General features: G+C 45.6%; 1 protein-coding gene across 9 annotated transcripts in view; it reads right to left on the bottom strand.

Moving 5' to 3' along the window:
* ST3GAL3 (ST3 beta-galactoside alpha-2,3-sialyltransferase 3) overlaps positions 1-25232 on the bottom strand; it is a 294731-nt gene that overhangs the window by 221267 nt on the left and 48232 nt on the right. For 2 of the 9 annotated variants that reach the window (XM_089780382.1, XM_089780381.1), the window contains exon 3: positions 10912-11062. The exons of the other annotated variants lie outside the window; for them this stretch is intronic. The gene's annotated coding sequence lies outside the window, so the exon portion shown is untranslated. The remainder of the gene's footprint in view (positions 1-10911; positions 11063-25232) is intronic. 9 annotated transcript variants of the gene reach the window in all.

Here is a 25232-nt window from a genome sequence, read left to right as displayed (position 1 = left end):
CATGAGAATGACTAATTTAAGGGTTAGAAAATATGCCTTATGAGACTCAAGGAGCTCAGCCTATTTAGCTTAACAAAGAGAAGGTTAAGGCGGGGCTTAGTCATGCACTATCATTATTATTTGACAATACGCGCTGCAGTCCAGCAGGTACAGATTTAACAAAATCCAGTGGGGTCGTGGTGGATTCTCCATCATTAGCAATTTTTAACTCAAGATTGGATGTTTTTCTAAAAGATCTGGGAAGGTCTCTGTCCTGTGTTATACAGGGATCAAACCAGATCATCACAGTGGCCCTTCTGGCCTTGGAATCTATGAATGAGGGTCAATTGCAAATGCAGGAAGACAGAGGCATGAACAAAGAGGCCAGTGGTGTCAGTGCTGGCACTAACCATATTATTTATGAAGCTGGCAAATCTTAGGAACAGATCTATCCATGAGTATGGGTTATAAACAGGGGCAAAAGAAGGTACAGTCTCTTGCAGGGGGAGGGGGAGTAAATCAGTTACCAGGCTTGGCATCTAGTGGATTATCTCATCAGAGCTCCCTCTAGTGCATTTTGCCATAGGCTGGGGGGTCCAAAGGAGAGGAAAGTGGAAATCCAAGAGCGGTGTCCTGTCTGGGTCTGGAGAAGACAGTTCCCTTGCTGGTATTCAGTGAAGTGTCTGAGCAGTCATCCGTGGTTGCATTACTCACAGTGTATGCTTTCAGGAAAGTTTACACAATGAGAACGGAGGCGTTATCACTCAAGCACTGCCATGAACCCAGGATGAAGAGATCTCCTAGAAGGAACAGACCCCTCATCAGAAGAGCACCAACATCCTTCTAGAACCAGCAGCTTTGCTCTGGCAGCACCTCGTTTCGGAACAGGCATTTTAAACAATTTGTACACTGCACGGTGGGACCTTCCAAACTAGCCATGGATTAAGAGCATTTTCAGAACACAAAATCTGAACCAAAATTTCACTTTGCCAGGAAAAGTAGGTGCATACCTGACTTTCCTATCGAATCTGAAAGTCTCAAGAGGGGTAGCTGTGTTAGTATGTAACTGAAAAAAATTAAAAAACAATGAAGGGTTCTCATGTAGACCTCCTATTCCAGAATAAGAGGCACCACAGAAGGAGGTATATTATGCCAGCAGACTTGTACAAGAAAAATCCCCATATTGGGAAGCTTTAAGCCAGGGGTGTCCAAACTTTTTTCAACGAGGGCCAGATTTGATGAAGTGAACATGCGTAAGGGCCAACCATTTTGCCTGACATTCTTTGAACCATTAAAATTAAATGCAAATTAACTATTTTATGCAAAGTTTATTGCAAACGGCATACTTTTCATTTCGTCACATGGATGACAAATCTAAACAGGTGTTAAATCACTCTGCCTTTCATATCTGAAGGCCAGATGAAAAAAAAAATCCAGGAAGCTGAAATATATGTCAGGAACATTGTAAAGTACATTACATATTATTGGTAATAAAGGTTGTCTGTCAACTTTTAAGTTCAAAAAATATGAACAGGAACATAACACCAAGTATACATGTTGTGTCCAAATATATTTATAACTGATTTAGACCAACTGACATTAACTGAGATTTTACAATGTATTCATCTCAATACATATGGATTCGTTGGGGGCCATAAAAGATAGATATTGCCAAATTACCTGTGGTGCCGTATTAAACCGGAACACGGGCCGCAATTGGCCCGCGGGCCGGACTTTGGACATGCCTGCTTTAAGCAAAGAGGGCTTCCAGGAAGCATAAAAGTGAAACAACCTTCCTGTGGTAAATTTCACTTTGCTGCTGCTTTGCCCCTGCTTCCCCCAAAAGAACCTTCCTACTGATGGGCTTTGTTAGTGGACAAATAAACATTTTCTGATAACCTGTAAAAGAGCAGCACGAATTTTAGATACAAACATTGTGTGCACTCCTCTGTTAATACAGCCTTGGACTTTAAAGGTGACTGATTTAAACAGACTGGCAACACCACATAGATCTGGCTCTCTCAGTGCCAAGACAGAATGCAAGAGATAACGAGGCTAGTCTGGCATCATTCAGGTTTCAATATGCAGAAAGGCTGCAGGACATACGAGACAGCCCACTGAGAGGTCTGGAAGAGCCAGTGAGCATCTGGAACAATTCAGCCATACTCTGTCTACTTAAATGGTGACTTGAAGCTGTCACGATTTCAGTTCAGTGGGTTACTATGTAAACCCTGCACCAGGCTCTTTGCCTTGCCCAAACTTTACTTACTGTAGTTTTTAATGAAAAGGTCCATTTCCTACTAAAATGTAATGGATTTACATTTTGAGTCACAGCACATGGTCTCATCCACCCCTCATGGAAAACCATAAGTAGTAGAATATTAGCCCTGAAATGTAATTTGGTCTCAGAATTTTGGTCCTACAGAAAAGAAAGTTCTATTCCCTTGCAGCCACCTGAAATCATTCCATAGTGGTGAGGTAAAATTCTGCACAATGGAGCCCTAAATAAATACACCTCTTGCCAAGTGCCCGTAAAACGCCATTTCGACTATCTGTGGAGAACAAAGATCAGCGAATATTTAAAAATAGGATAAAGGAAACAGAAGGAGGAGGAACATTGTAAGCCCATTCAACTGAACTATAAACACTGATTGCAACTCAATTATTTCAGTTTCTTTGGCCACAGGGGAAACCAGTATTGTTGTTTAGGCTGAAATCATCCATTCATCTCCTTAACCTCCAGAGGAACAGCCAACAAAGCAGTCTTGGGAAATGAATGGTGATAATTCATAGCCTCAGTCACAAGAAACAAGGAATAAGGGAAATCAACCCTGAAACTGGCTGTCTGTCACCCTGCGTGGAAAGCAAGTTATATCAGTGAACTCCACTTCCAAACTTCCTCCTTCACAACAACAACAACCATGAGAAACCTCTAAATTGAGGTAATAAAGCAGAGAGGATCTTGGAGCAACTGCATAACCACATAGCAAGCCCAGGAGGACAAGACAGAAGCTGGAGGGCAACACTTGAAAGAAAAACTTGTGTAACAGTCAATTACACAGCTCCAAGACCACAGGACTACAAAAATCCATCCTGCCCCCTTCTCCTGGACTGTGAGTGCACCACGGCTGCCTGTAGCAACAGTGCCCTCTAATGTTGCAAGTGAAAATAGACACTCAAAAGGAAATTCACAAAGGTACCTGGAAGCCATGGATTTTTGGGTTTCGCCACAATCCATCTCGTCTCTCTCAAAGGCTATGTCTATACTAACAAGATTTGTCTCTGATACAGAGGCAGCAGCGTGGGGGGGGGGGCGAGGGCAGGCAGGAACCTGTGCTCATGAGATCCTGGCTCCCGCCTGCCCTCCTGCATGTAAACATGTTACCACTGAACATCCCGGTGGCTACACATTTACAAAAATAAACACATTTTAACATCCCTAATGTCAACATGGGCGTGTCGCTGAAAGTCTGGCAATGAGAACGCTGTTTGTCATCGCTTTTGCTGACAAAATACTTCCACCCTCTAAAGCGGGGTTCACATTTCCGACAGAAGAGTGCACCTGCCAATGAGTCATTTACACTGCCACTTGACACAGCAAAGCTACTCTCTTTGGGGAGAGGGGCTTTTTAAGCACCTGTGAACAACAAAAGATTTTTATTTTTTTAAAATTTTTGGATCTGGACTTTTTATACTCTGGTCATCTGAAGAAGTAGGTTTTGCCCACAAAAGCTCATGATCCCAGCTACATGTTTTGTTACTCTTTAAGATGCTACTATTTGTTGACAAGTACCAGAGGGATAGCCGTGTTAGTCTGAATCTGCATAAACAACTAGAAGTCCTGTGGCACCTTATAGACTCACAGATTTATTGGAACATAAGCTTTCTGGCCTTCCTCTTGATTGGTACTCTCTTCTTTTCATGTGCCTGTATATTTACCCCTGCCTCTGGAATTTCCACTACATGCATCTGACGAAGTGGGTCTTTGCCCACGAAAGCTTATGCTCCAATACATCTGTTAGTCTATAAGGTGCCACAGGACTCCTCGTTGTTTAGACTATTTGGTGTTTTTTTAATTTTTCCTGTTACAGACTAATTTGGCTACCCCTCTGAAACAAGAGCTTTGTCATTCAACTGGCAATGTAAACGAAACCTAAGACACAAAGCTATTTACTTCTGCAAGATCCTGCTCTTCTTTTTAATGCAGTGTCCCAGCTAAAGTTTCATAAGGGTTGGACAAGACACTTTCAAGGAAGCAAATCCTCAGATAACATGATGATGCACATTATGCAAAACCCAAAATTACCAACACTGAAAAAAAAATTAGTCACAAAATAAGTCTTAATTTGTTAGCTGCGCATTTGAGTGCTTTCTTTTTCATTTTCCTGGATACAGTATTAAGTTAGAATCTGATCTCAGAACTGGATCCATACAAGTGAATTCTTCTGGCTGAATGAATTCAAGTGCAGGATCGGGACCTTAATCCATTCCTTTGTACTCAGGGGATCAGAAAAACTCACTCTGTAATATAGATATTTACAAATTCACAAACTCTTTAAAAGACTATTTAAAGAGACTTTCTTATAAGAATGAATACACACGATGCTTCAAAGTACTGCCAGGGACTGCTGCACAAGCTCTTCGGAAAGTTTCTCTACTTTTGAAAGTAGGCTTGTCAGTTGCAATGGACTGGCACTCCAGACAGAAAAATGTACTACGTGGTGGTAGTGTGCACAGACTCACCGGACTGTCCTATCTGAGAGACTTTCATTTCAATGTGTGGTCGTTCAGGTGTGCTGAGCACCCACACCTTTCATTTAAGTTCACTGACGTTGTGAGTGTTCAAGCACAAGGGGTGGGGGGACGGGAGAGGGATCCAACCTAAACTCTCTCCTTCCCAGCCACCTGTCTGGTTCTGGCCACCTGACTGCACAGGAGGATGCGAGAGTTCTCCCCTTCTCAACAGTGCCGCCGGTTTGTGCTCATTAGAGAATCACAGCTCAGAGGTTCCAGGTCCACAAGTCCTGCAAGACCCAGTATGCTTCTTTCCCCACAGCCTTAGTCTTCTAACGGAGCCTTGGTTAAGTTGGCACCCTTACATCCCACACCACGTATCAGCCCTCCAATTTACAGATTAAACAACAGATCACACCACGCAAGGAACTGAAACTAGGTTTCTAATGGTCAGAGCATGCTGCAAGATCCACCACTTCTCACTCCACCATGACGAGAAAACAGAACTATGACACTAAACAGATATTTTGGAGGAGTTAAGGTTTTTGTTATTGTCATTGTTGCTATGTAGAGGGTAATGTGTTTCTGGGAATAACTGAATTTATTTCATACTTTGTATAATTTAGAAAGTGTCAATGGCATGCAGAGCTTGGAATGGATGTTTATAGGATGTTGAGTAAATTTCATGGTACATAAGGTACATACACAGTTTCAAGACACATAACAGCCATTCTAGGTCAGACCAAAGGTCCATCTAGCCCAGTATCTTGTCTTACAACTGTAGCCAATGCCAGATGACCCAGAGAGAATGAACAAAACAGGTAATCATCAAGGGATCCCTCCCCATCGCCTATTCCTAGATTTTGACAAAACGACACTAGGGACACCATCCTGTTCAGCAGACATTAGGCCAAAATATTTTCAGAGGTGGCCACCAGCTAGACAGTCCTCGTTTTCTGGTCTCAGAGGGGTAGCCATGTTAGTCTGTAAGTTTATAAAAAATGAGTAGTCCTGTAGCACCTTAGAAACTCACAAAATAAAGCCCACAATACTATATTTGTTTGTTAGTCTCCAAGGTGTGACAGGACCGCTCATTTTCTGGGTTCAAACTACTAACATGCAGGATCTGCTCTGCAAAAGTGCCAAGTGCTCCAACCACTTCAACCCAAGTCAATGTGTTTTATGACTGCTCAGCAGCTTTGAAAAAAAATCAGGTCCCAAACATCTCAACTTGGGAACCTAATCATTAAGTCAACCAAAATTAGCAGTCAATTTTGCAAATTTTGGTCTTAAGCCTTTTGTGCCTACAGATCTCTTTGTAAAACAGAGATGGTATTTTCCAACCTTACCAGGATGTTGTGAAGATAATTTCATTAATCATTCTGGGACTGTCAAATATTAGAGTGATGAATGCAATTAAAAAGCCCAGGAATTAAAAAGCCTAACTCAATGCAAGCCTTGTATGTCGTGCAGTAAATGAAGCATGAGGACACGTCCTGATGCTATAAAGTAAAATACTGAACAGCTGCCTCATTCACCAGTCCCATCCACCCCATGCGCTGACTGAGACCAGGGTCCCATGGAATTTAAACACTGTGTACAGGCTTTGTACTGGTCCTCCACACACTGGTGAATTCAAGCCTCTGCAAGGAGGCCACCCTTGTCAAGAATTCCTGAGACAGCACACTGAATGAATCAGAGGAAAAGGAACACAATCACATTTTATCATCTTAGGAATGACAGGAAATTATCTGCAGAGAACGTAAATGACATTTTGGCAAAAATATCTCTGTTCAATTTACCCTGAGTGCAGCTCTCGCTTTTTAAGGTTTCATAGCTTTGAAACTGTAATGAAAAAGAGAATATGCTATGCTCTTTTATATATAAAATGGCAGAGATTTGATCTGCATTCAACAAAAAGTGTCTAACAATCACAGTTAATGATGCTTTGCCATTGGATGAATAAAAGAGTAATGATACTCAAGTAGGTTCAAGCACAGGAGCAGAAAAAAAAAAGATCTATTGCCCTCAAGTGGTATGTTGCTATCAGTGCAAACACTTCACAAAGCCACTGGCTTTGAAAACATAAAAGAATCTTGGAACCAAAAAATAGCTAGAGAATAAAGTCATCAAGCCAAAGATGGAAAATAAAAGTCCTCAGACAGAAATGCAAGTAGTTGTACATGTGTTTTACAAAACACATGGCATTTTTTAAAATCATTGTTTATATAAAGATAAGAGTCTAAAAAAGGAAGGAAAAAAGTAGTAATAGTTCCCAGGGATATAATAAAAGGCAAAATGTAGAGTTGCCAGCAAGGTACATGGCTGTCAGCAAACATCACAAAACTGCTAACACTTTTCTCACAAATATCAGCAACTCTTCAAATCCCACTCCCAGTGTAGCCACTGATTTCACATCACAAGCAACAAAGTTGACAGCTGAGCAAAGATTCATACTGTTTTGGTCTAATTCTGTTAGTCAAGCTACTGAAAGGTTTAACATCAAAGGCAGGCCTCAAACTGTCCCACGTTCCTCGCAGTTCCACCACATATTTTAACAAATGTCAAACATTTTTTCTAATGAATGTTTTAAGAAAACAAACAGATATTAGTTAAGCCTCTTGAGGGAAACAAAGGGTGAAGAAAGGTAGCTATGGCGGCAACTCCCTCTTTGAAAAGGTACAACTAAAGAGGCACTGCATAAAAGAATGAACCATACTTGAAAACACTATCTAAAAGGGCAGGAATTAATACATCAGAAGCCAGACTTTGTAGACCACTTGGCAGATTTCAAACTCACACAGACAGCCAATGATCGTGGCTCTTAACATTTTTGAAACTGAAATTTTTATCAATGCCAGGTTCCTTCTTACCAGCTATATTCACTCCAGGCATTATCTTCTCAGGCCAGGTTTACAGTAAAAGGGAAGATTGAATCAAAATACGCAACTTCAGCTACGTTAATTACATAGCTGAAGTCAACCTACCTTGTTTCAAATTTCCCTGCTGCCCCACCGTGGGTGGCCAACAGGAGCAAACACAACTGTCAGAAACAAAGTTTTCTGCTAACAGGAAATTTTTGCCACCATAAGGTAGAATGAGAAGAAAACAAGATGACAGATAAACACAAAAGTAGCATTCCTTTGAAGCAATGTCAGGTGCTTTGTGTGGCCGTGCATATTGTGGAGGGGTTCAGTTAATGAAGGAGCAAGACAATATTTTTTTCTATTTTTTAGAATAAGGAAGTTTCATAAAACTATTTTGAAAAATTAAGAATTAAAAACTCAAGTTAGGAAACATCAATTTACCTCTGCCTCTTCATGTGTATGTTTTATGATGCAGTCTGTCTGCTTGAAAACATAGTATTTCTCAAATACTGCACCACGTACAGTATACATTGGTTATACAACTTTATGAGACTCATCTCCTACATAAATGATGTGTCTGATGCACACAGCAACAAACAGTAAAAGTTGATGCCTATCTCCTAGAACTGGAAGGGACCTTGAGAGGTCATCAAGTCCAGTCCCCTGCCTTCACAGCAGGACCAAGTACCATCCCTGACAGATTTGCGACAGATCCCTAAATGGCCTCCTCAGGGATTGAATTCACCACCCTGGGTTTAGCAGGCCAATGCTCAAGCCATTGAGCTATCCCGCCCCCCTTAAGTTTGTGCCTAACGTTCTACCAAAAGTGTCTTATGCCGCATTAGAAAAACGTAATCATGTGATTAGAGACTATCTTTCATGCATGTACCCAAGAGAGACAGAGCTACGGCAGTAACTGCAGATCTAACTTGACTATTTCCCAACCTTTGAATTCTTATCTACGTAACAAGCTGTTACTTTAAATGGACAATATACACGTCAGCATGGCAATGATGCTCTTAACATTTTCAGTATCTGAAAAGTGTTTAAATATGTGATCTCAATGTTCTGTTAACACCAGGTTTTATATTTAGTCGTCTATTGTAGGGATGTTAAAATGCATTTTATTAAGTAACCATGCAACTGCTGAAATTTTCAGAGGGAAGGGAAGGGAAGGGAGGAGAAGCCGGCTTTCAAGCTGGCTCCCCATGCGGACCAGGAGACTGCATGGAACTATGAACATTAACCAATGAGTTAATTGTGTACATGGTGACACTTTCACATCCCTAGTATACTATACAGCTAAAAAAGAAAAACTAGAATATGTGGATGATAAAAAATTAATAATAAATCATATTTGCAAGTGGTACTGGCCCTTTTAATAACCCACTTCTGACTTCACTAATAAGTAATGGATCACATAGCAGTGCTAGACACATAAACAATCAATTGCTGTTTTCAGTGCAATGTAAGTAGAACACTACTTATAGTCCACTTGGGATGTCAAGTGTTGAGAATGTGTGGGAAGAACTTCACGAGGCAGAATGGTCGTGACAACTAAATTCAGAGTAATTACTCTTGTAATTATAGCCCAAACACTATCAAGAGCTATAGTTAAGGTTGTTTGAGTATTTCCATTATAGTCTCATTTTCACTCCTCTAGCCGCAAAAGCGGCTAAGGGGAGGGGGCTTGGAGAGTGAAGCTAGCACGGGGAGCAGCCCACAAATAGATATTTAATAGAAAATGTTTGTTTAAAGTTAGTCTTAGTATGTAGCAAGTCACTGGTTACGTATTTCCTAAGGAACACTCCTAGAACTTCACTGGCTTTAGTGTTAGCACATTTTCACTTTGAGAATGTTTCTTAAAGGAACCCATCTATTTCCCACTACTGCTGGGAAATAGATCAAGTTTTTCTGAAGCTGCAATTATCTGCGTTGCCTCTCCCTAGCGCCAGAGTTAACACGGTAAATGAGTTGTCCTTGCAATGGCTGATTTTTTTAAAATGTTCCAAAATGCATTAGGATACTCAGACACTCTTGAAAACTGATGTGATCCCTCACACCTGGGGTGGTAGGAGTGGTAGTGCAAATCTGAACACTGGATTCAGCGGTTCAGGCACGAGGGATGTTAGCTATCGTGTAACTGAATAGTCGTGTAACTGCATGACATTTTAGTGGTTACATGACTATTTGATAGTCCCAGGGGGCGGGCCAGCAGCCAATGGGCTCCAGGTCCCACCCAAGGGTGGCAGCAGGGAGCTCAGACCCCCCATGGTCAGGGGCTGCTGCCACCCGGTGCCACTGCCTCTGAAACAGAAGCAGCAGCATGAGGTGGCAGGAGGGAGCTAGTCCATGAGGGGAACCAGTTTAAAAAACAGCTCCCCATGCAGACCGGCTGGCTGCCACCCCACGTTCCTACCTCTCATATGCAGCACAGGGTGGCGGCAGCCACTGACTGTGGGGGGGGGGGTCTGAGCGCCTCACGGACAGAGGGTGCTGCCATGGAGCAGCCTCTCTCCTCAATGGGCCCAGGCTCGCCACAGACAGAGGCTGTTTTGCAGCAGCCTCCACTGCTCCTCTCTCACCCCACACTGCTGCCTTTTAAGCCAGCTACCCCAGCACCAGCTCCAGCCTGCCACCACCCCTGCCTCTGTAGGGACAGTAAGTGGGGGGAGGCAGAGAGGTCCACTTGCGGGAGCGGAATTGCATGGGGAGCTGGCTTGAAAACCAGCTCCCCACACTACTGGCTCCAGCCTGCCCCCCTCACCCTGTGCATTGTGGGGGAGGGGGAAGAGGTCCCCCTTCATACAGAGGCAGCAAGCAGGAGGGGGGAGCATGTAGTCAACAAGATTAGCCGATAAACCCAGGGTTATCGGTTAATTGTGTAGTTGTCTACATGATGAAATCCCTATCAGGCATCCTCAGGTGAAAGAAACACAAAATCTTCCTGTTCTCATAACATTCACCTGTGGCCAAATTATTCCGAGTTTAAAGCTGGTAGGGACAATGAGATTATCTAATCTGACTTCCTGCACAACACAGGTCCTTAAATTTCACCCACAAGAGAAAGTGGATTAGAATGAAAGTTTGAGATCATTTGGAAGAAAATTCTGAGACTGGGCACAAGCCTATGCTCCACAGAATATCTTTGGTGCAATAGCAAGAAAAAGTCTTCCTATGAGCTCAGCTACTCAACTGTACAAAGGACTGTATCATTCCAATTTCAGTACATGTGCTGCCAAAGGAAAACCAGGCTTGCTGGTCTGTGCATGTACCAGCCACACGATAGCAAGACCAGGGAGAGGGATAAGAACCGCGAAACTGATCAAACCTTCAGATCGCTACTTGTTCCTGCTTCTCCATGTAGTAACTAACGATACGGCCAAGAATGACCTTGAGCGGGTGGGTCACTGCAGATTATGTAGCGCTGGGAAGACGGATCAAGGAATTTGAAGCGCAAGTGGTGTTCTCGTCCATCCACCCTGTTGAAGAAAAAGGTCCAGGTAGGAATCATCGAATTGAGGAAGCAAATGCATGGTAGCGCAGGTGATCTTGGAGAGAGGGCGTTGGTTTCGTCAACCATGGGACTCTATTCCGGGCACAAGGATTGTTAGGAAAAGATGGAATCCACCAAACCAAGGCTGCGTCTAGATTACATCCCTTTTCTCAAAAAACAGATGTAAATTAGACACTTCTAAATTGCAAATGAAGCCAGGATTTACATTTCCTGCACTTCATTTGCATAATGGTGACAGCAGGGTTTTTTTTTTTAAACGGGGCTTTTAGAAAGAAAAACAGCCATTTAGATAGGGATCAATCAAAAATAAAACCCTTTCCCAAGGAGTACAGGATCTTTCGAAAAAGGGTTTATTTTCAATCAATCAATCCCCGTCTAAATGGCCGTTTTTCTTTCTAAAAGCCCCATTTTGAAAAAAAACACGGCTGCCATTATGCAAACGACGTGCGGGAAATTTAAATCCTGGCTTCATTTGCAATTTCGAAGTGTCTAATGTAATCTTGAGACAGCCCAAGAGAGGAAAGAGCAGGCTTGAAAACCTAGTGAGGAGGCTTTAAACTAGGTTCATTGGGGGACAGTGACCAAAGCCCTGAGGTGAGTGGGGAAGTCAGATACTCGGCAGAAACACAAAGAGGAAGGAGCAACAAAGGAGGACACCGATTCGAATGAAGAAGGTAGGGTAACCAACTGGTTATCTAAGGTGTTTGTACACAAATGCAAGAAGCCTGGGAAACAAACAGGAAGAATTAGAAGCCCTGGCCCAGTCGAAGAACTATGATTTGATTGGAATAATGGAGACTTGGTGGGATGACTCGCATGACTGGAGCACTGTCATGGGAAAATCAAGGAGGGAACCCTCAAGGAATCCATTTTGAAGAACTCAGAATAGTCGAGATGGATTCAGCAAGGGCAAGTCATGATTAGCTTCCATGATGAGGTAACTGGCTCGGTGGACATGGGGAAGTCAGCGGATGTGATACATCTTGACTTTAACAAAGCTTTTGATACGGTCTCCCAAAATATTCTTGCCAGAAAGTTAAGGAAGTATGGATTGGATAAATGGACTGTATGGTGCATAGAAAGCTGGCTAGACTGTCAGGCCCAACGGGTAGTGACCAATGGCTCGATGTCCGGTTGGTGGTCGGTTTCTAGCGGAGTGCCCCAAGGATCAGTTCTAGGACAGGTTTTGTTCAAGATCTTTATTAAATGAATTGCATGAGGGCATGGATTGCACCCTCAGCAAGTTTGCGGATGACACTTAGCTAGGGGGAGTTGTAGATACACTGGAGGGCAGGGACAGGGTCCAGAGTGACCTGGACAGATTAGAGGATTGGGCAAAAAGAAATCTGATGAGGTTCAACAAGAACAACTGTATAGTCCTGCAATTGGGACAGAAGATTCCCAAGCATTGTTACAGGCTGGGGACCAACTAGCTAAGTAGTAGTTCTGCAGAAAAGGACTTGGGGATTACAGTGGATGAGAAGCTGGATAGGAGTCAACAGTGTGTCCTTGTAGCCAAGAAGGCGAATGTCATATTAAGTTGCATTAGGAGGAGCACTGCTAACAGATCTAGAGAAGTGATTATTCCCCTTTATTCGGCTCTGGGGAGGCCACAGCTAGAGTATTGCGTCCAGTTCTGGGCCCTTCACTATAGAAAGGATGTGGACACATTGGAGAAGGTGAAGCGGAGGGCAACCAAAATGATGAGGAGCACATGACCTATGAGGAGAGACTGAGGGACTTGGGTTTGTTTAGTCTGCAGAAGAGAAGAGTGAGGGGGGATTTGATAGCAGCCTTCAACTTCCTCAAGGGAGGTTCCAAAGAGGATGGAGAGAGGCTGCTCTCAGTAGTGACAGACAGAGGTGTAGCGAGGATGTTTTGTGCCTGGGAGCAAAGCCCAAATTTGCACCCCCTCCCTCCCCAATCATTTGTTACTGTGGATCTATTATTATTTCTAAGTCAGCAAAAAATAAGAACATAAGAAAAAAATCACAAACACTACTAATAGCCACAGATCCTTGGATCAATTAGTAGATCAGTTAGTATATCACAGTAGAACTATCTTGAGGGGGATTGGATTGGTATGGGGGTGCCTGGCTCTGGGGGAAAGGAGGGGAATATTTTGTTAATGTTTTGGTTTTTATGTATTTATTCCCAATAAAATCACAAAATGTATATTAATTTTATATCAATAAAAGTTTTTTTTCCAAATTGCACAAAGAATTATATGTTTATGCAAAATTTCAGATTTACAAAGTATCTGAAATGTTCACAAAAACCTGTTCTACTTGATTGGACCATGGTCTATACCTGTTTTCATTTCAACAAAACAAGTCATGTATCATATAAAAATATTTAAAATACCTTAAATTTATATTGAAATTAAAAATCATTTTATATGAGCCAATAATTTTACACATCAAATTATTGTATTATATTAAAACAAGACCTGAAAAATATTATAAAATACACCTAAAACATCATCTATAATAATAAATAATTACAACTGCCCTATAGAAGTACATGCTCTTTGGTGTCCCTGAAAGCTGTCAGTTTTCATTTGTGTGGCCCTCAGAGGGCTTCAAGTTTGACATGCCTGAGCTACATGTTTGTTAGTCATAGAATCATAGAGCTGGAAGAGACCTCAGGAGTCATCAAGTCCAGCCCCCTGCCCTAGGCAGGACCAATCCAAACTCAATCAACCCGGCCAGGGCTTTGTCAAGCCGAGACTTAAACACCTCTAGGGATGGAGACTCCACTACTTCCCTTGGGAACCCATCCCAGTGTTTCACCGCCCTCCTAGGGAAATAGTTTTTCCCAATATCCAACCTGGACCTCTCCCACCACAACTTGAGACCATTGCTCCTTGTTCTGCCATCTGTCACTACTGAGAACAGCCTCTCTCCATCCTCTTTGGAACCTCCCTTCAGGAAGTTGAAGGCTGCTCTCAAATCCCCCCTCACTCTTCGCTTCTGCAGACTAAACAGACCCAAGTCCCTCGGCCTCTCCTCATAAGTCATATGCTCCAGCCCCCTAATCATTTTGGTTGCCCTCCACTGGACCCTCTCCAATGCGTCCACATCCTTTTTGTAGTGGGGGGCCCAGAACTGGACACAATATTCCAGATGCGGCCTCACCAAAGCTGAATAAAGGGGAATAATGACATCTCTGGATCTGCTGGCAATGCTCCTCTTAATGCAACCTAATATGCCATTAGCCTTCTTGGCTACAAGGGCGCCCTGTTGACTCATATCCAGCTTCTCATCCACTGTAACCCCCAGGTCCTTTTCTGCAGAACTACTACTTAACCGGTTGGTCCCCAGCTTGTAACTATGCTTGGGATTCTTCCGTCCCAAGTGCAGGACTCTACACTTGTCCTTGTTGAACCTCATCAGATTTCTTGTGGCCCAATCCTCCAATTTGTTTAAGTCATTCTGGACCCTATCTCTGCCCTTAAGCGTATCTACCTCTCCCCCCAGCTTAGTGTCATCCGCAAACTTGCTGAGGGTGCAATCCATCCCCTCATCCAGATCATTAATAAAGATATTGAACAAAACCTGTCCTAGAACCGAACCTTGGGGCACTCCGCTAGAAACCGACCGCCATCCTGAAATCGAGCCATTGATCACTACCCGCTGGGCCCGGCCTTCTAGCCATCTTTCTATCCATCTTACCGTCCATTTATCCAATCCACAATCCCTTAACTTGCTGGCAAGGATATTGTGGGAGACCGTATCAAAAGCCTTGCTAAAGTCAAGGTATATCACATCCCCTGACTTCCCCATGTCCACCGAGCCAGTTACCTCATCATAGAAGCTAATCAGATTGGTCAGGCATGACTTGCCCTTGGTGAATCCATGCTGACTATTCCTAATCACTTTTCTCTCATCCAAGTGCCTCATTATGGATTCCTTAAGGATCCCTTCCACGATTTTTCCAGGAACCGAGATAAGACTGACCGGACTATAGTTCCCTGGATCGTCCTTCTTCCCTTTTTTGAAGATGGGCACTACATTTGCCTTTTTTCAGTCATCCGGGATTTCTCCCGATCTCCACGACTTTTCAAAGATAATAGCCAAAGGCTCCACAATGACATTTGCCAACTCCCTCAGTACCCTTGGATGCACTAAGTCCGGACCCATGGATTTGTGTACGTTTAGCTTTTCTAAATAGTTCCTAACCTGTTCTTTACCCACCAAGGGCTGTCCATCTTCATCCCATCTTGTGTCACTTGGCGCAGAAGTCCAGGAGCCGACCTTGTCCGTGAATACAGAGGCAAAGAAAGCATTGAGTACTTCAGCTTTCCCCACATCCTCTGTCACTAGGTTACCCCCTTCATCCATTAGGGGCCGCACACCCTCTCTGATCACCTTCTTCTTGTTGACATGCCTGTAGAAACCTTTCTTGTTATCCTTCACATCCTTAGCCAGTCGCAATTCCATTTGCGCTTTCGCCTTCCTGATAACCCCCCGGCATTCTCGAGCTATACATTTAAACCCCTCCCTGGTCATTTGTCCAAGTTTCCACTCTTTGTAAGCTTCCTTTTTGTGCTTAAGTTCACCAAGGATTTCCCCTGTAAGCCAATCCGGTCTCCTACCATGTTTGCCTCTCTTGCTACGCGTCGGGATGGTTTCTTTCTGTGCCTTCAGTAAGGCTTCTTTAAAATACTGCCAGCTGTCCTGGACTCCTTTCCCCTTCATGTTAACATCCCAGGGGATTGTGCCCATCAGATCTCCGAGGGAGTCAAAATCTGCTTTTTTGAAGTCCAAGGTGTGTATTTTACTACTCTCTTTCCTTCCTTTGGTCAGGATCCTGAAATCTACCATCTCATGATCACTGCTTCCCAGGTTGTCACCCACCTCCACTTCCCCTATTAGTTCCTCCCTGTTTGTGAGCAGAAGGTCAAGCTGCGCACAGTCCCTGGTCGGATCCTTCAGCACCTGTGTCAAGAAGTTATCCCCAACATTCTCCAAAAACTTCCTGGATTGCCTGTGTACTGCTGTATTGGTTTCCCAACAGATGTCAGGGTGATTAAAGTTCCCCACGAGAACCAGGGCCTGCGATCTGGAAGCTTCGCTCAGTTGTTCGAAGAAAGCCTCATCTACCTCATCCACCTGATTCCGTGGCCTGTAGCAAACACCAACCACAACTTCACTGCTGTTTGCTCCTTTAAACTTAACCCATAGACTCTCAACAGGTTTTTCTCCCTCTTTATACTGGAGATCAGAGCAATCGTAGTGCTCTCTTACATATAGTGCAACTCCTCCTCCTTTTCTCCCCTGCCTGTTGTTCCCGAACAGTCTGTACCCTTCCATGACAGCGCTCCAGTCTTTAAAGTGCTACCAGATTATTGTTTAAGTTTTTCCTTTTGTTATAAAGTATCTTTTATTTAAAAAAATAAGTAACCCCAATACACTCACCCCTGCCCCAGAGCCAGGCAAACCCCCATTCCAATACAACACTCCTTCCCCAGAACAGGCACCTCAGCCCCCTCCATACCAATGCAACTATAGGGAAATCTCACTAATCTCTGTATTAATCATTTTCTCATTGATTTTTTTTTATTTTAACTTTGTATCAAGTCCTTTTAGTTTTATAATAAGTTTTTAGTTTCTTGTATTATGGCCTTTTCTAGAAACTTTGTAAACTTTTACAGAACATAGAAACTTTGTATTAAGCCTTTTTACATAGAAACCTTGTATCTTGTAGACTTTTTAGCCCCCCTCCCCCTTTGCTAAATTGATTGTCCTGTTGAGTGAATGAGGTGTGAATGGATAAGGCAGGAAAGAAAAGCATCTCTGGGCACTTGCAATGGTTGGAGAAAGGTGGAAGCCAGATTCAAGAACAATAAGAACAATGGGACCCGTGAAGTGGGCTCATTGAAAGAAGGCTGGGCCTATGAGGAAGCAGAAGGGTGCCTGCTTTTGGAAGGTCCCATTTTGAAGGTGAATGGGGGAAGCATTAAAAAGACCACCCAGAAGAAGGTGCCATAGATGAATAACTGCATATGCACGTGATGACTCTCTGCATGAGAGGGAAGACACTAGACATCTCTAAGGCATCTTGCAGTCAACATGGGAGCATTGATCTGGCTCCAACCTTCTCCCACCTAACTAATCTGGCCAGCAGTTAGGCGGAACAGCTATTGGTGAAAACAGGACATGGTGCGTGTGTGTGTGTGTGTGCGCGCGCGTGCGTGCTGTATTATATGCATATAAGTATTGACTGCTATGTGTGTATTACCAATAAATGTGGCATTTTGCCTTTTCCCCAAAAAAGATCCCATGCAGCACTTTTAAGTACAACACAACCATCCCTGCCCCAGAGACAGCCCCCCCAGAGACAGCCCCCCCAGTACGCCCATCAAAAAGGCACTCACACCCCTTCCCCTGAGCCAGCCCCCCCAGTGACAGTACTCCCCATCCCAATACACTCACCTCACCCCTGCCTCAAAGCCAGCCCCCCCATGCATTCCCCTCTCGTCCCCCCGGGGCAAGGCACCCCAGTGCCGGGGGGGAGGGAGGGAGTACTCCCTCAATCAAATCCTCCCCAGCCAGGTAGGAGGAATGTACCTTTCTTCAGAGCACTGCTCCTCCCACCCAGCTGGCTTCTTTGGCTTGCACTTTGGAGAGTCGGCAGCCGCAGCAGCACTTAGCCGGCAGCTCAAGAGCAGCGTGGCTAGATGTGCTCGGTCCCACACCAATCCAGCGCCCCCCTAACGTGGTGCCCGGGGGTGCCCCCGCCCCTCCTTCGCTATGCCTCTGGTGACAGATGCAGAACAAGGAGCAATGGGCTCAAGTTGCGGTGGGAGAGGTCTAGGTTGGATATTAGGGAAAACGATTTCCCTAGGCGGGTGGTGAAGCACTGGGATGGGTTCCCTAGGGCGGGGGTGGAGTCTCCATCCCTAGAGGTGTTTAAGTCTCTGCTTGACAAAGCCCTGGCCGGGTTGATTGAGTTGGGATTGGTCCTGCCTAGGGCAGGGGGCTGGACTTGATGACTCCTGAGGTCTCTTCCAGCTCTGTGATTCTAACATCACTTGAGATGAATGAAACAGTTCTCACCCCTCAGAGCTGAATTTATCTTCCAGAGGCATTCTAGTTCTATTGAAAATGACCTATTTCACCGTCTAGCGCAGGCGGCTTGCAGGACAGCTCCTTCCCCCTATAAATGGAATACAGATTGTGGAGAGCCCCTTGTTACCTCAAGCTAGTGAGCAGCAACACTATGCACACAGAAAGCCCCTCAATCCCACCCTTACTATCAGCAACTCCTCAAAAAGAGAAGAGGAATTCCCTGCCAAAAAAGCAGTGCTGATACAGAGGTAAGGAAGCCGACTACTGACTGGTGCCTTGCAGAACACAGAAGCTGGCTAACCCTGAAAGCTCTGAGAAGAGGTGCTCTCCTATTCTGTCCCTTCTAAGCAGCATCCCAGCCCATCAGTCAGAGATGATACAACTGCACTCTTCCCAGATATGTAAAAGACAGTGGGAAAAGTGCACAAGAGTGGAGAACGAGGGGCAAAAAACCTCATAGGTTCTGGACAGCGACAGGTCAGATAATCAGCAATTAGCTAAGTCTGACTTGCATGCAGCCATTTATCTGCTTCTCACAAACCCCGGAATAGTTGCCTGATACTGAAATATGTTCATCCCTGCCCTCAGAATCCCTTCTAGGATACCAGGTGTGGCTGTCCCTGCCTGGTGATATACGCCAATAGCTGGCTAGAACTCCCCAGTAAAGTAGTGCAGTGGAGAGGCACCAGTGAATGACAGTGAAGCTACCGAGGACACAGAGATAAGCAATCATACTCCCCCAATTTCTTGACATACCTAGTGCAACATCAACGACATCTGTCCAAGCAAATCTGAAACTCCTCAGCTTGATTCTTTGAAAATTCTTTCATATATTATTAGATTTAAGAGACAAAAGGAGACAGGAGGTATGTCCACGCTGCACTAAAACCCCAGACACAGAGTCGCAGTGCCTGGGCCAGCTGACGGGCTCAGACTGCACGGCATGTCATTACACAGTAGAGCTTTGACCTCAGGCTGAAGCCCAAGCTCAGAGATCCTCCCCTGCCAGGGAGTCACAGAGCAGGGGCTCCCGCCTGAAAGTAAGGACCCCTCATTCCTGTGTGGAGGAAAGCTCTCCTCAAAGGCAGTGCAACTCTGGCTCCTAGCAGTGAGGATCACTGAGCGCGTCCCAAGGGAACAATGGCATCGAACTGCATCGAATATACAAAGTGGCACAATTTGTTAGGAGTGACTCAGGTTTAGTATTGGACACAGAACAGCAACTGTACTTCCTGGTTTTCAGAGGTCTGGGTTTATCCATTCTCTATGTCCTGTAAACCCACGAGGGAGCACTAAATCTTAACTGCATTCATGGTGTTTTCGGGCAGTTAATCAGTATTTACGTAGCCTTTGCCCACAGATCATTACGAGACTAGTCCATGGGTAACATTCTATTTTTGAAAAATAATCAGGTTTGGAAAGTTCAGCCCAAAAGGAAAATGGCTAGGGAAGTTTCAAGCAGGTTTAAAATGAAAGCTGCTTTCCTAACCCTTATTCCAGAATTCACTACTGTGAACACTGATGTAACTAGCCCTAAACTAAACCCTCCAGGCTCCAAACGCTAACTCCAGAGCACACTTCTCCACCCTCACCCAACTCTATTCAGCTTCCAAAGAGAAGCAAAGACCAGGACTGTTCATCCAGACACCTGAGAGTGGATTCCTTTCTTAGGAGAACCTGTCCAATACATTTTGTTCTTAAGCTTAATTTTTAATGGGGATAGCTATTTTTGCAGAATATAGAACCTTGCAGCAAGTGAAACTGGCCATAAAGTTACTACCGGCTGAACCTCTCTAGTCAGACACCCTCAGGACCTGACCGGTGCTGAACCAGAGACGGTCAATATTCTCTAGCAACATTACCAACACTTCCACTGCTTACTGAGGTCTAGAGGGCACTTGGAGGTTAATTAGAGCTAAGTTACAGCACAGAACACTGAGAGCCAAGACTGGTGGCTGTAAAAAACCTTTATGGGACTGTGGGAAACTTGGCTACACCCATGATAAGTGGACTTCCAGCTAACTAAAATCATGCCAGAGGGCTACGTCTACACTGCAGGCTTCTTGCACAAGAACTGTTTTGTGCAAGAGTTCTTGTGCAAAAGGTCTTCCACAAGAGTGCATCCACACTGCCATGTGCTTTTGTGGAAGAGATGTACTTTTGTGCAAGAGTGTCCGTGGCAGTTTGGATGCTCTCTTGCGCAAGACATTCTTGTTGCCTGTCTACACTGCCTTCTTGTGGAAGAGCTCTTGCGCAAGAGGGCTTATTCCTAGCGGGGAGAGGAATAATTCTTACGGAAGAAGCCCTGTTTTCCAACGCTGTACTGTAAATTTACTTGCGCAAGAACGCGCATGCAGTGTAGACGCTCTGCAAATTTTTGCAGAAGAACGGCTGTTCTAGTTCATGTGATTTTCAGGACCTTTTGGGAGATTTTGTAAAACTTCTACAGAAATTAATAAAAAGCATCAGTAAGCCCAAAATATGCTTTGGTCCTACTGTTCAGCAATCAATAAATATTATAACGACACACAAAAACGCATCCAGCTAACTGTTCTAATACTCTTTAAACCTTTTCTTCTTAATATAAGTGTCATTAATGGACACATTTAATAGACTCCAGGCCCGAGAGGGCCCCTGTGAACTAGTCTGATCTCCTACGTAACACATGCCAGAGAACTGCCCCCAAAATAATGCCTGAAGTAGATCTTTTGGAACAGGGCTATTCAACACACAGCCCGCAGCCTGCAGTGCGGTTTGGGTTTATGCGGGGCTCAACACGCGGGTGGGATCGTTTAAACATGGCCTCCACTGGGAACGCGCTCCACAGCGGCGAGGAGTCTCCCAGGCGGGGTGAGCACTGGAAGGTGCAAGCCGACGGGCTGGCTGGAACAGACGGGTCCAGGGTGTCGGTATTTCTAGCCCCCAGGGAGAAGGTGCCAGGAGCACCAGGGCATTGTGGGAAGTGCTGGCTGCTTAGCCTTGTGGACAGAGCCTGAGAGGTGCTGACTGGCTCACACTGGCCACATTTGGGTCCAGCGCCGTGGCTTAAGCAGAGTCTACCACAATCCTTGGTCAATTGTTCCAATGATCAGTTACTCTCACTGTTAAAAGTTTAGTTCTTATTTCTAGTCTGAATTTGTCTAGTTTCAACTTCTAACTACTGGATCACTTTATACCTTCTCTGCTAAATTGAAAAATCCATTATTAAATATTCGTGCTCCATGTAGGTATTTATAGATTGAAATCAAGTTGTAGTAAAAAGAGAGCCTGAGACAACAGGCTTTTTACTATACAAGTCACCCTTTAACACTCTCTGATAAGCTAAACAGACTGAGCTCCTTGAATCCATTAATATAAAGCATATTTTCTAATCTTTTTCTAATCCGTTTTATGGTTCTCTAAACGCTCTACAACTCAACTACAATTCAAGCAGGATGCCGATATGAGAACTGGACACAGTATTCCAGCAACGTTCACACCTGTGCCAAATTCTGAAGTGAAACAACTTCTTTATTCCTACATGAGAGTCCTCGGCGTACGCATCTCCAGTCACAATTATATTTTCAGACCTATCAGTTAGCTAGCTTTTAATCCATTGAATAGGTGCCACAGTAATTTCACAGCTATCTAGTATTTTTCCAATCACAAAGTTGTGTGGAAGCAAGTGAAACACCTTACAGATGTCTATTACATTAACATGATGACCCCCATTGTCCACCAAATTTGTAATCTCATCAAATGAAAATATTAAATTAGTTGACAGGATCAATCTCTCAAACTCATGATCTGCATTAATTGCATTACTCTCCTTTATTCACCAAGTCCCATGTCAGTCCCTTCATTACCTTTCCCGCAATCCATGTGTGATGTAGTGGGCCGTCTTGCTAGTCGCTAGGCTTGGGCTGTCTCCTACTGGCCCTGTCTGTGAGCCCGGCCCAGAAGGGGGGCCATACACTGCCCTGACTGGGAAGAGGGAAGGAGGTTGGAACAAAGGAATTACGTGGGGGGAGGAAGAGTTAGTCTGGGACTGGAAACATGATGGAGACAGCCTAGGGAGGGGGGTTGGAGACTTGGGCCTCAGGCACCCGCCTTAAGGGGTCTGGGGCATCCTAGCCCCCCTCCTATTGCCACATCACATCTATGCTGTGCTGTATTCTGGAAAAATCAATAAACCCCTCTCTATTCTGCTGGCTGGTGGAGACTGTTCTGGCTGCTACGGGGGTGCAGGGTTGGGGGAACTCTGACTCGCCCTCACACCATGTCAGACCAATAGGCCTATAATTTACTCGGATCAGCTGTTTACCCTTTTTAAATATTAGCCTAACGTCAGCTTTTTTCTAGTCTTCGGGAATGTTCCTGGTGTTCCAAGACTGAGTGAGCCGAGCGAGTGGGCCACATGAATGGCCTTCCTTCATCTCAGTGGGCTGCAAGATTGTTGTAACCAAGACAGTTTCCCAAGACAGAGTAGTTTTGCTAACTGCTGTTGCACACCTACCCTTAGTGGGACGCTCCAATTGAAGTGCAGCAGCGCTTGGATTGGATGCAGACTCTCACAGCCGATACTGTATGCAATCGCAACACTCTTGCTTTATATAAGTAGAGAACAGGGGAGATGGCACCAATGCCAGAGGCCCCTGCCATGGCAAAGAATTGAGTAGGTGAATTATGGCTAGATGATCCCAGCAAGGGATCCATGCAGTAGAACAGTGGTCTCCAACCTTTTTACTCCAAGATCACTTTTTAAACGACAGAACAAGCCAAGATCTACCGCCTCGCCCCTTCCTTGAAGCCCCACCCTCTCTATTCTCCTCCTCTCCATCACTTGCTATCCCCAACCCTTATACTGCTGCTTCCCCCCTCCCCCCCCAATTCTTCTGTAGGAAGAGATTTTTCCAACATTTGGCCTGTCTAGACTGGACCAAATGTCAGAAAAAACCCTTCTTTTGGAATTCCCCTTATTCCTCGTGGAAAGAGGAATATGGGGTGACTGAAAGATCATGTTTGCTCTTCCACTAAAAGAAGCGGAAGAACAAACGCATCCCTGGATGCAGAAGAGTTTTTCTGGGATATCTCCGGAATCCTGAAAAACTCCTGCAGTCTAGCTGGACCCACGCTGGGTTGAGACAGGATGTGTAGGCTCCGCGGTGGGAATGAGGGATTTGGGTGTGGGAAGGGGTGAGAGGTGCAAGCTCTGGGAGGAAATCTGGATGCAGGAGGAGGAGGAGGAGGAGAAGGGGACGCTGGCTCGCAGAGGGGGCTCCAGGCCGGGCAGTGTTGGGGTCAGATGGAGGGTTGGGGTACAAAGCAAGCCATAGACTTCTGGATGTGAGGGTTCAGGAATTTGGGTCGGGGTATGTGAGGGGCTCAAGGCAGAGGGTTCCAATGTTTGATAGGCTCAGATGTAGAGTCTGGGGGAAAGGGGAGTGCAGATGATGCTGTGGCCAGATGGGGGCTTGGCCCCAATTGGGGGTTTGTTGGCCAGGCTTCATTTTTAAATAAAATACCACGTCAAACACAAAAAGTTTCTGCATTGCCTTTATTTCTGAGAAGGGCAGGGAACCTGTTTGGAGTCAGGGGTCACTGACCCACAGAAAAGTCAGTTGGAGGAGGTTTTTTTTGGATCTCACTTGTGTGGCCCCAACACCCTCCCGCCCAAGTGTCACTTATATGGGCCCAACTGTGTTGGTGGGAGCAGGGGAGATAGTACTGGGGAAGGGTGCTAGTGGGTGCTTCGGCAGGGGACAGGGTGCCAGTGGGGACAGAGTTCTGCGGCTGGGGGAAGGGAACAGGGTACAGGGAGGGCAGGGGACAGAGTACCAGTGGGGACAAGGTTCTGCAGCAGGGGACAGGGTGCAGCTGGGGACAGAGTTCTGTGGGTGGGGACAGAGGAGTGGGGACAGAGTTCTGTGGGTGGGGACAGAGGAGTGGGGACAGAGTTCTGTGGGTGGGGACAGAGGAGTGGGGACAGAGTTCTGTGGGTGGGAAGTGGGAACAGGGGGCAGGGAACAGGGCGCCAGGAGGGCCGGGGTGCCAGTGGGGGCAGGGAGTCTCCTGCACCCGCCTCCTCCCAGGATTCCCCCCCAGAGGGAAGCCGGCGCATGCCTCCTCCAGCCCAACTCCCCCCTCCCGCGGCGCGGGGAAACCCCTGCGCGCACCTGCCCTGGGGCCGACTCACCCCTCTTGCAGCACAGGGAAGCTGCCACGCTCCTCCTCCGGGGCCGATGCCCCCTCCCACAGTGCGCCCGGCACACCACAGACCTGTGGGAGGGGAGCAGCCAGCGCTCTTCTGGAACCCCCGGAAGTGGCGCAAAGCTGCAGGACTTCCGTCCACCCTGCGGGAAGCTGCCACTACCTCCATTGTCACTGGAGGTAGGTAATGAGGCTTCTCGGGAGTGGGGGGAAATGGGGGGAGGGGGCCGAACACCTTGCGATCGACCGGTCGATCGCGATCAACTGGTTGGTGACCATGGCAGTAGAGAAAGGTAATGGTGAGTGCCCTCCCAAAAACTCCGCCAGATCGGGCGGGAATTCCTTCCCGAGACAAAATCTGGTGATCATTTAGACTCTGAGAATATGAGCAGATGCACCAGCCAGGCATGTATGTAGTATAATTCATTACATGAACTCAGAACATTAGTCCATTACATTCCATGTCCCATCAGCTAAGGTCAATTGCTGATGCTTCAGAGCAGGAGTGGGGAAACTAAGGCCTGGGGACCAGATACAGCCTCAGACTTGCATGGATCCGGACCCCAGGGTTCCCCCTCAGCTTAGCGGAGCGTGGGCTGGTGCTCCAGTCCCCCCACTGCCTTCCATGGGGCTGGAGTACACAGAATCTACTAGCCCAGGTCCCTGTCCCCCGCCCCATCCCGGCTCTGGCATGCAAGGAGAATGTGCGGAGGGTCTTTCTCCTTCTTAGTTGGAGGCCACGTCAGCGAGGGCTTGTTTGTTTCTTTCTTTCTCACTTGTGCACGACCCCCAATTGATTTTTCCTGTGGGTCAGCAGCCCCCGACCCACAAACAGTTCCCCATCCCTGCTTTAGAGGAAGGCGTGAGAAACAG

Source organism: Pelodiscus sinensis, chromosome 9 (genome assembly GCF_052426305.1).
Source record: "Pelodiscus sinensis isolate ZL-2025 chromosome 9, ASM5242630v1, whole genome shotgun sequence".
In the NCBI taxonomy this organism is placed as follows: domain Eukaryota; kingdom Metazoa; phylum Chordata; order Testudines; family Trionychidae; genus Pelodiscus; species Pelodiscus sinensis.
Note: the sequence above shows the minus strand (reverse complement) of the source record. Positions and strands in the feature narration are given on the sequence as shown.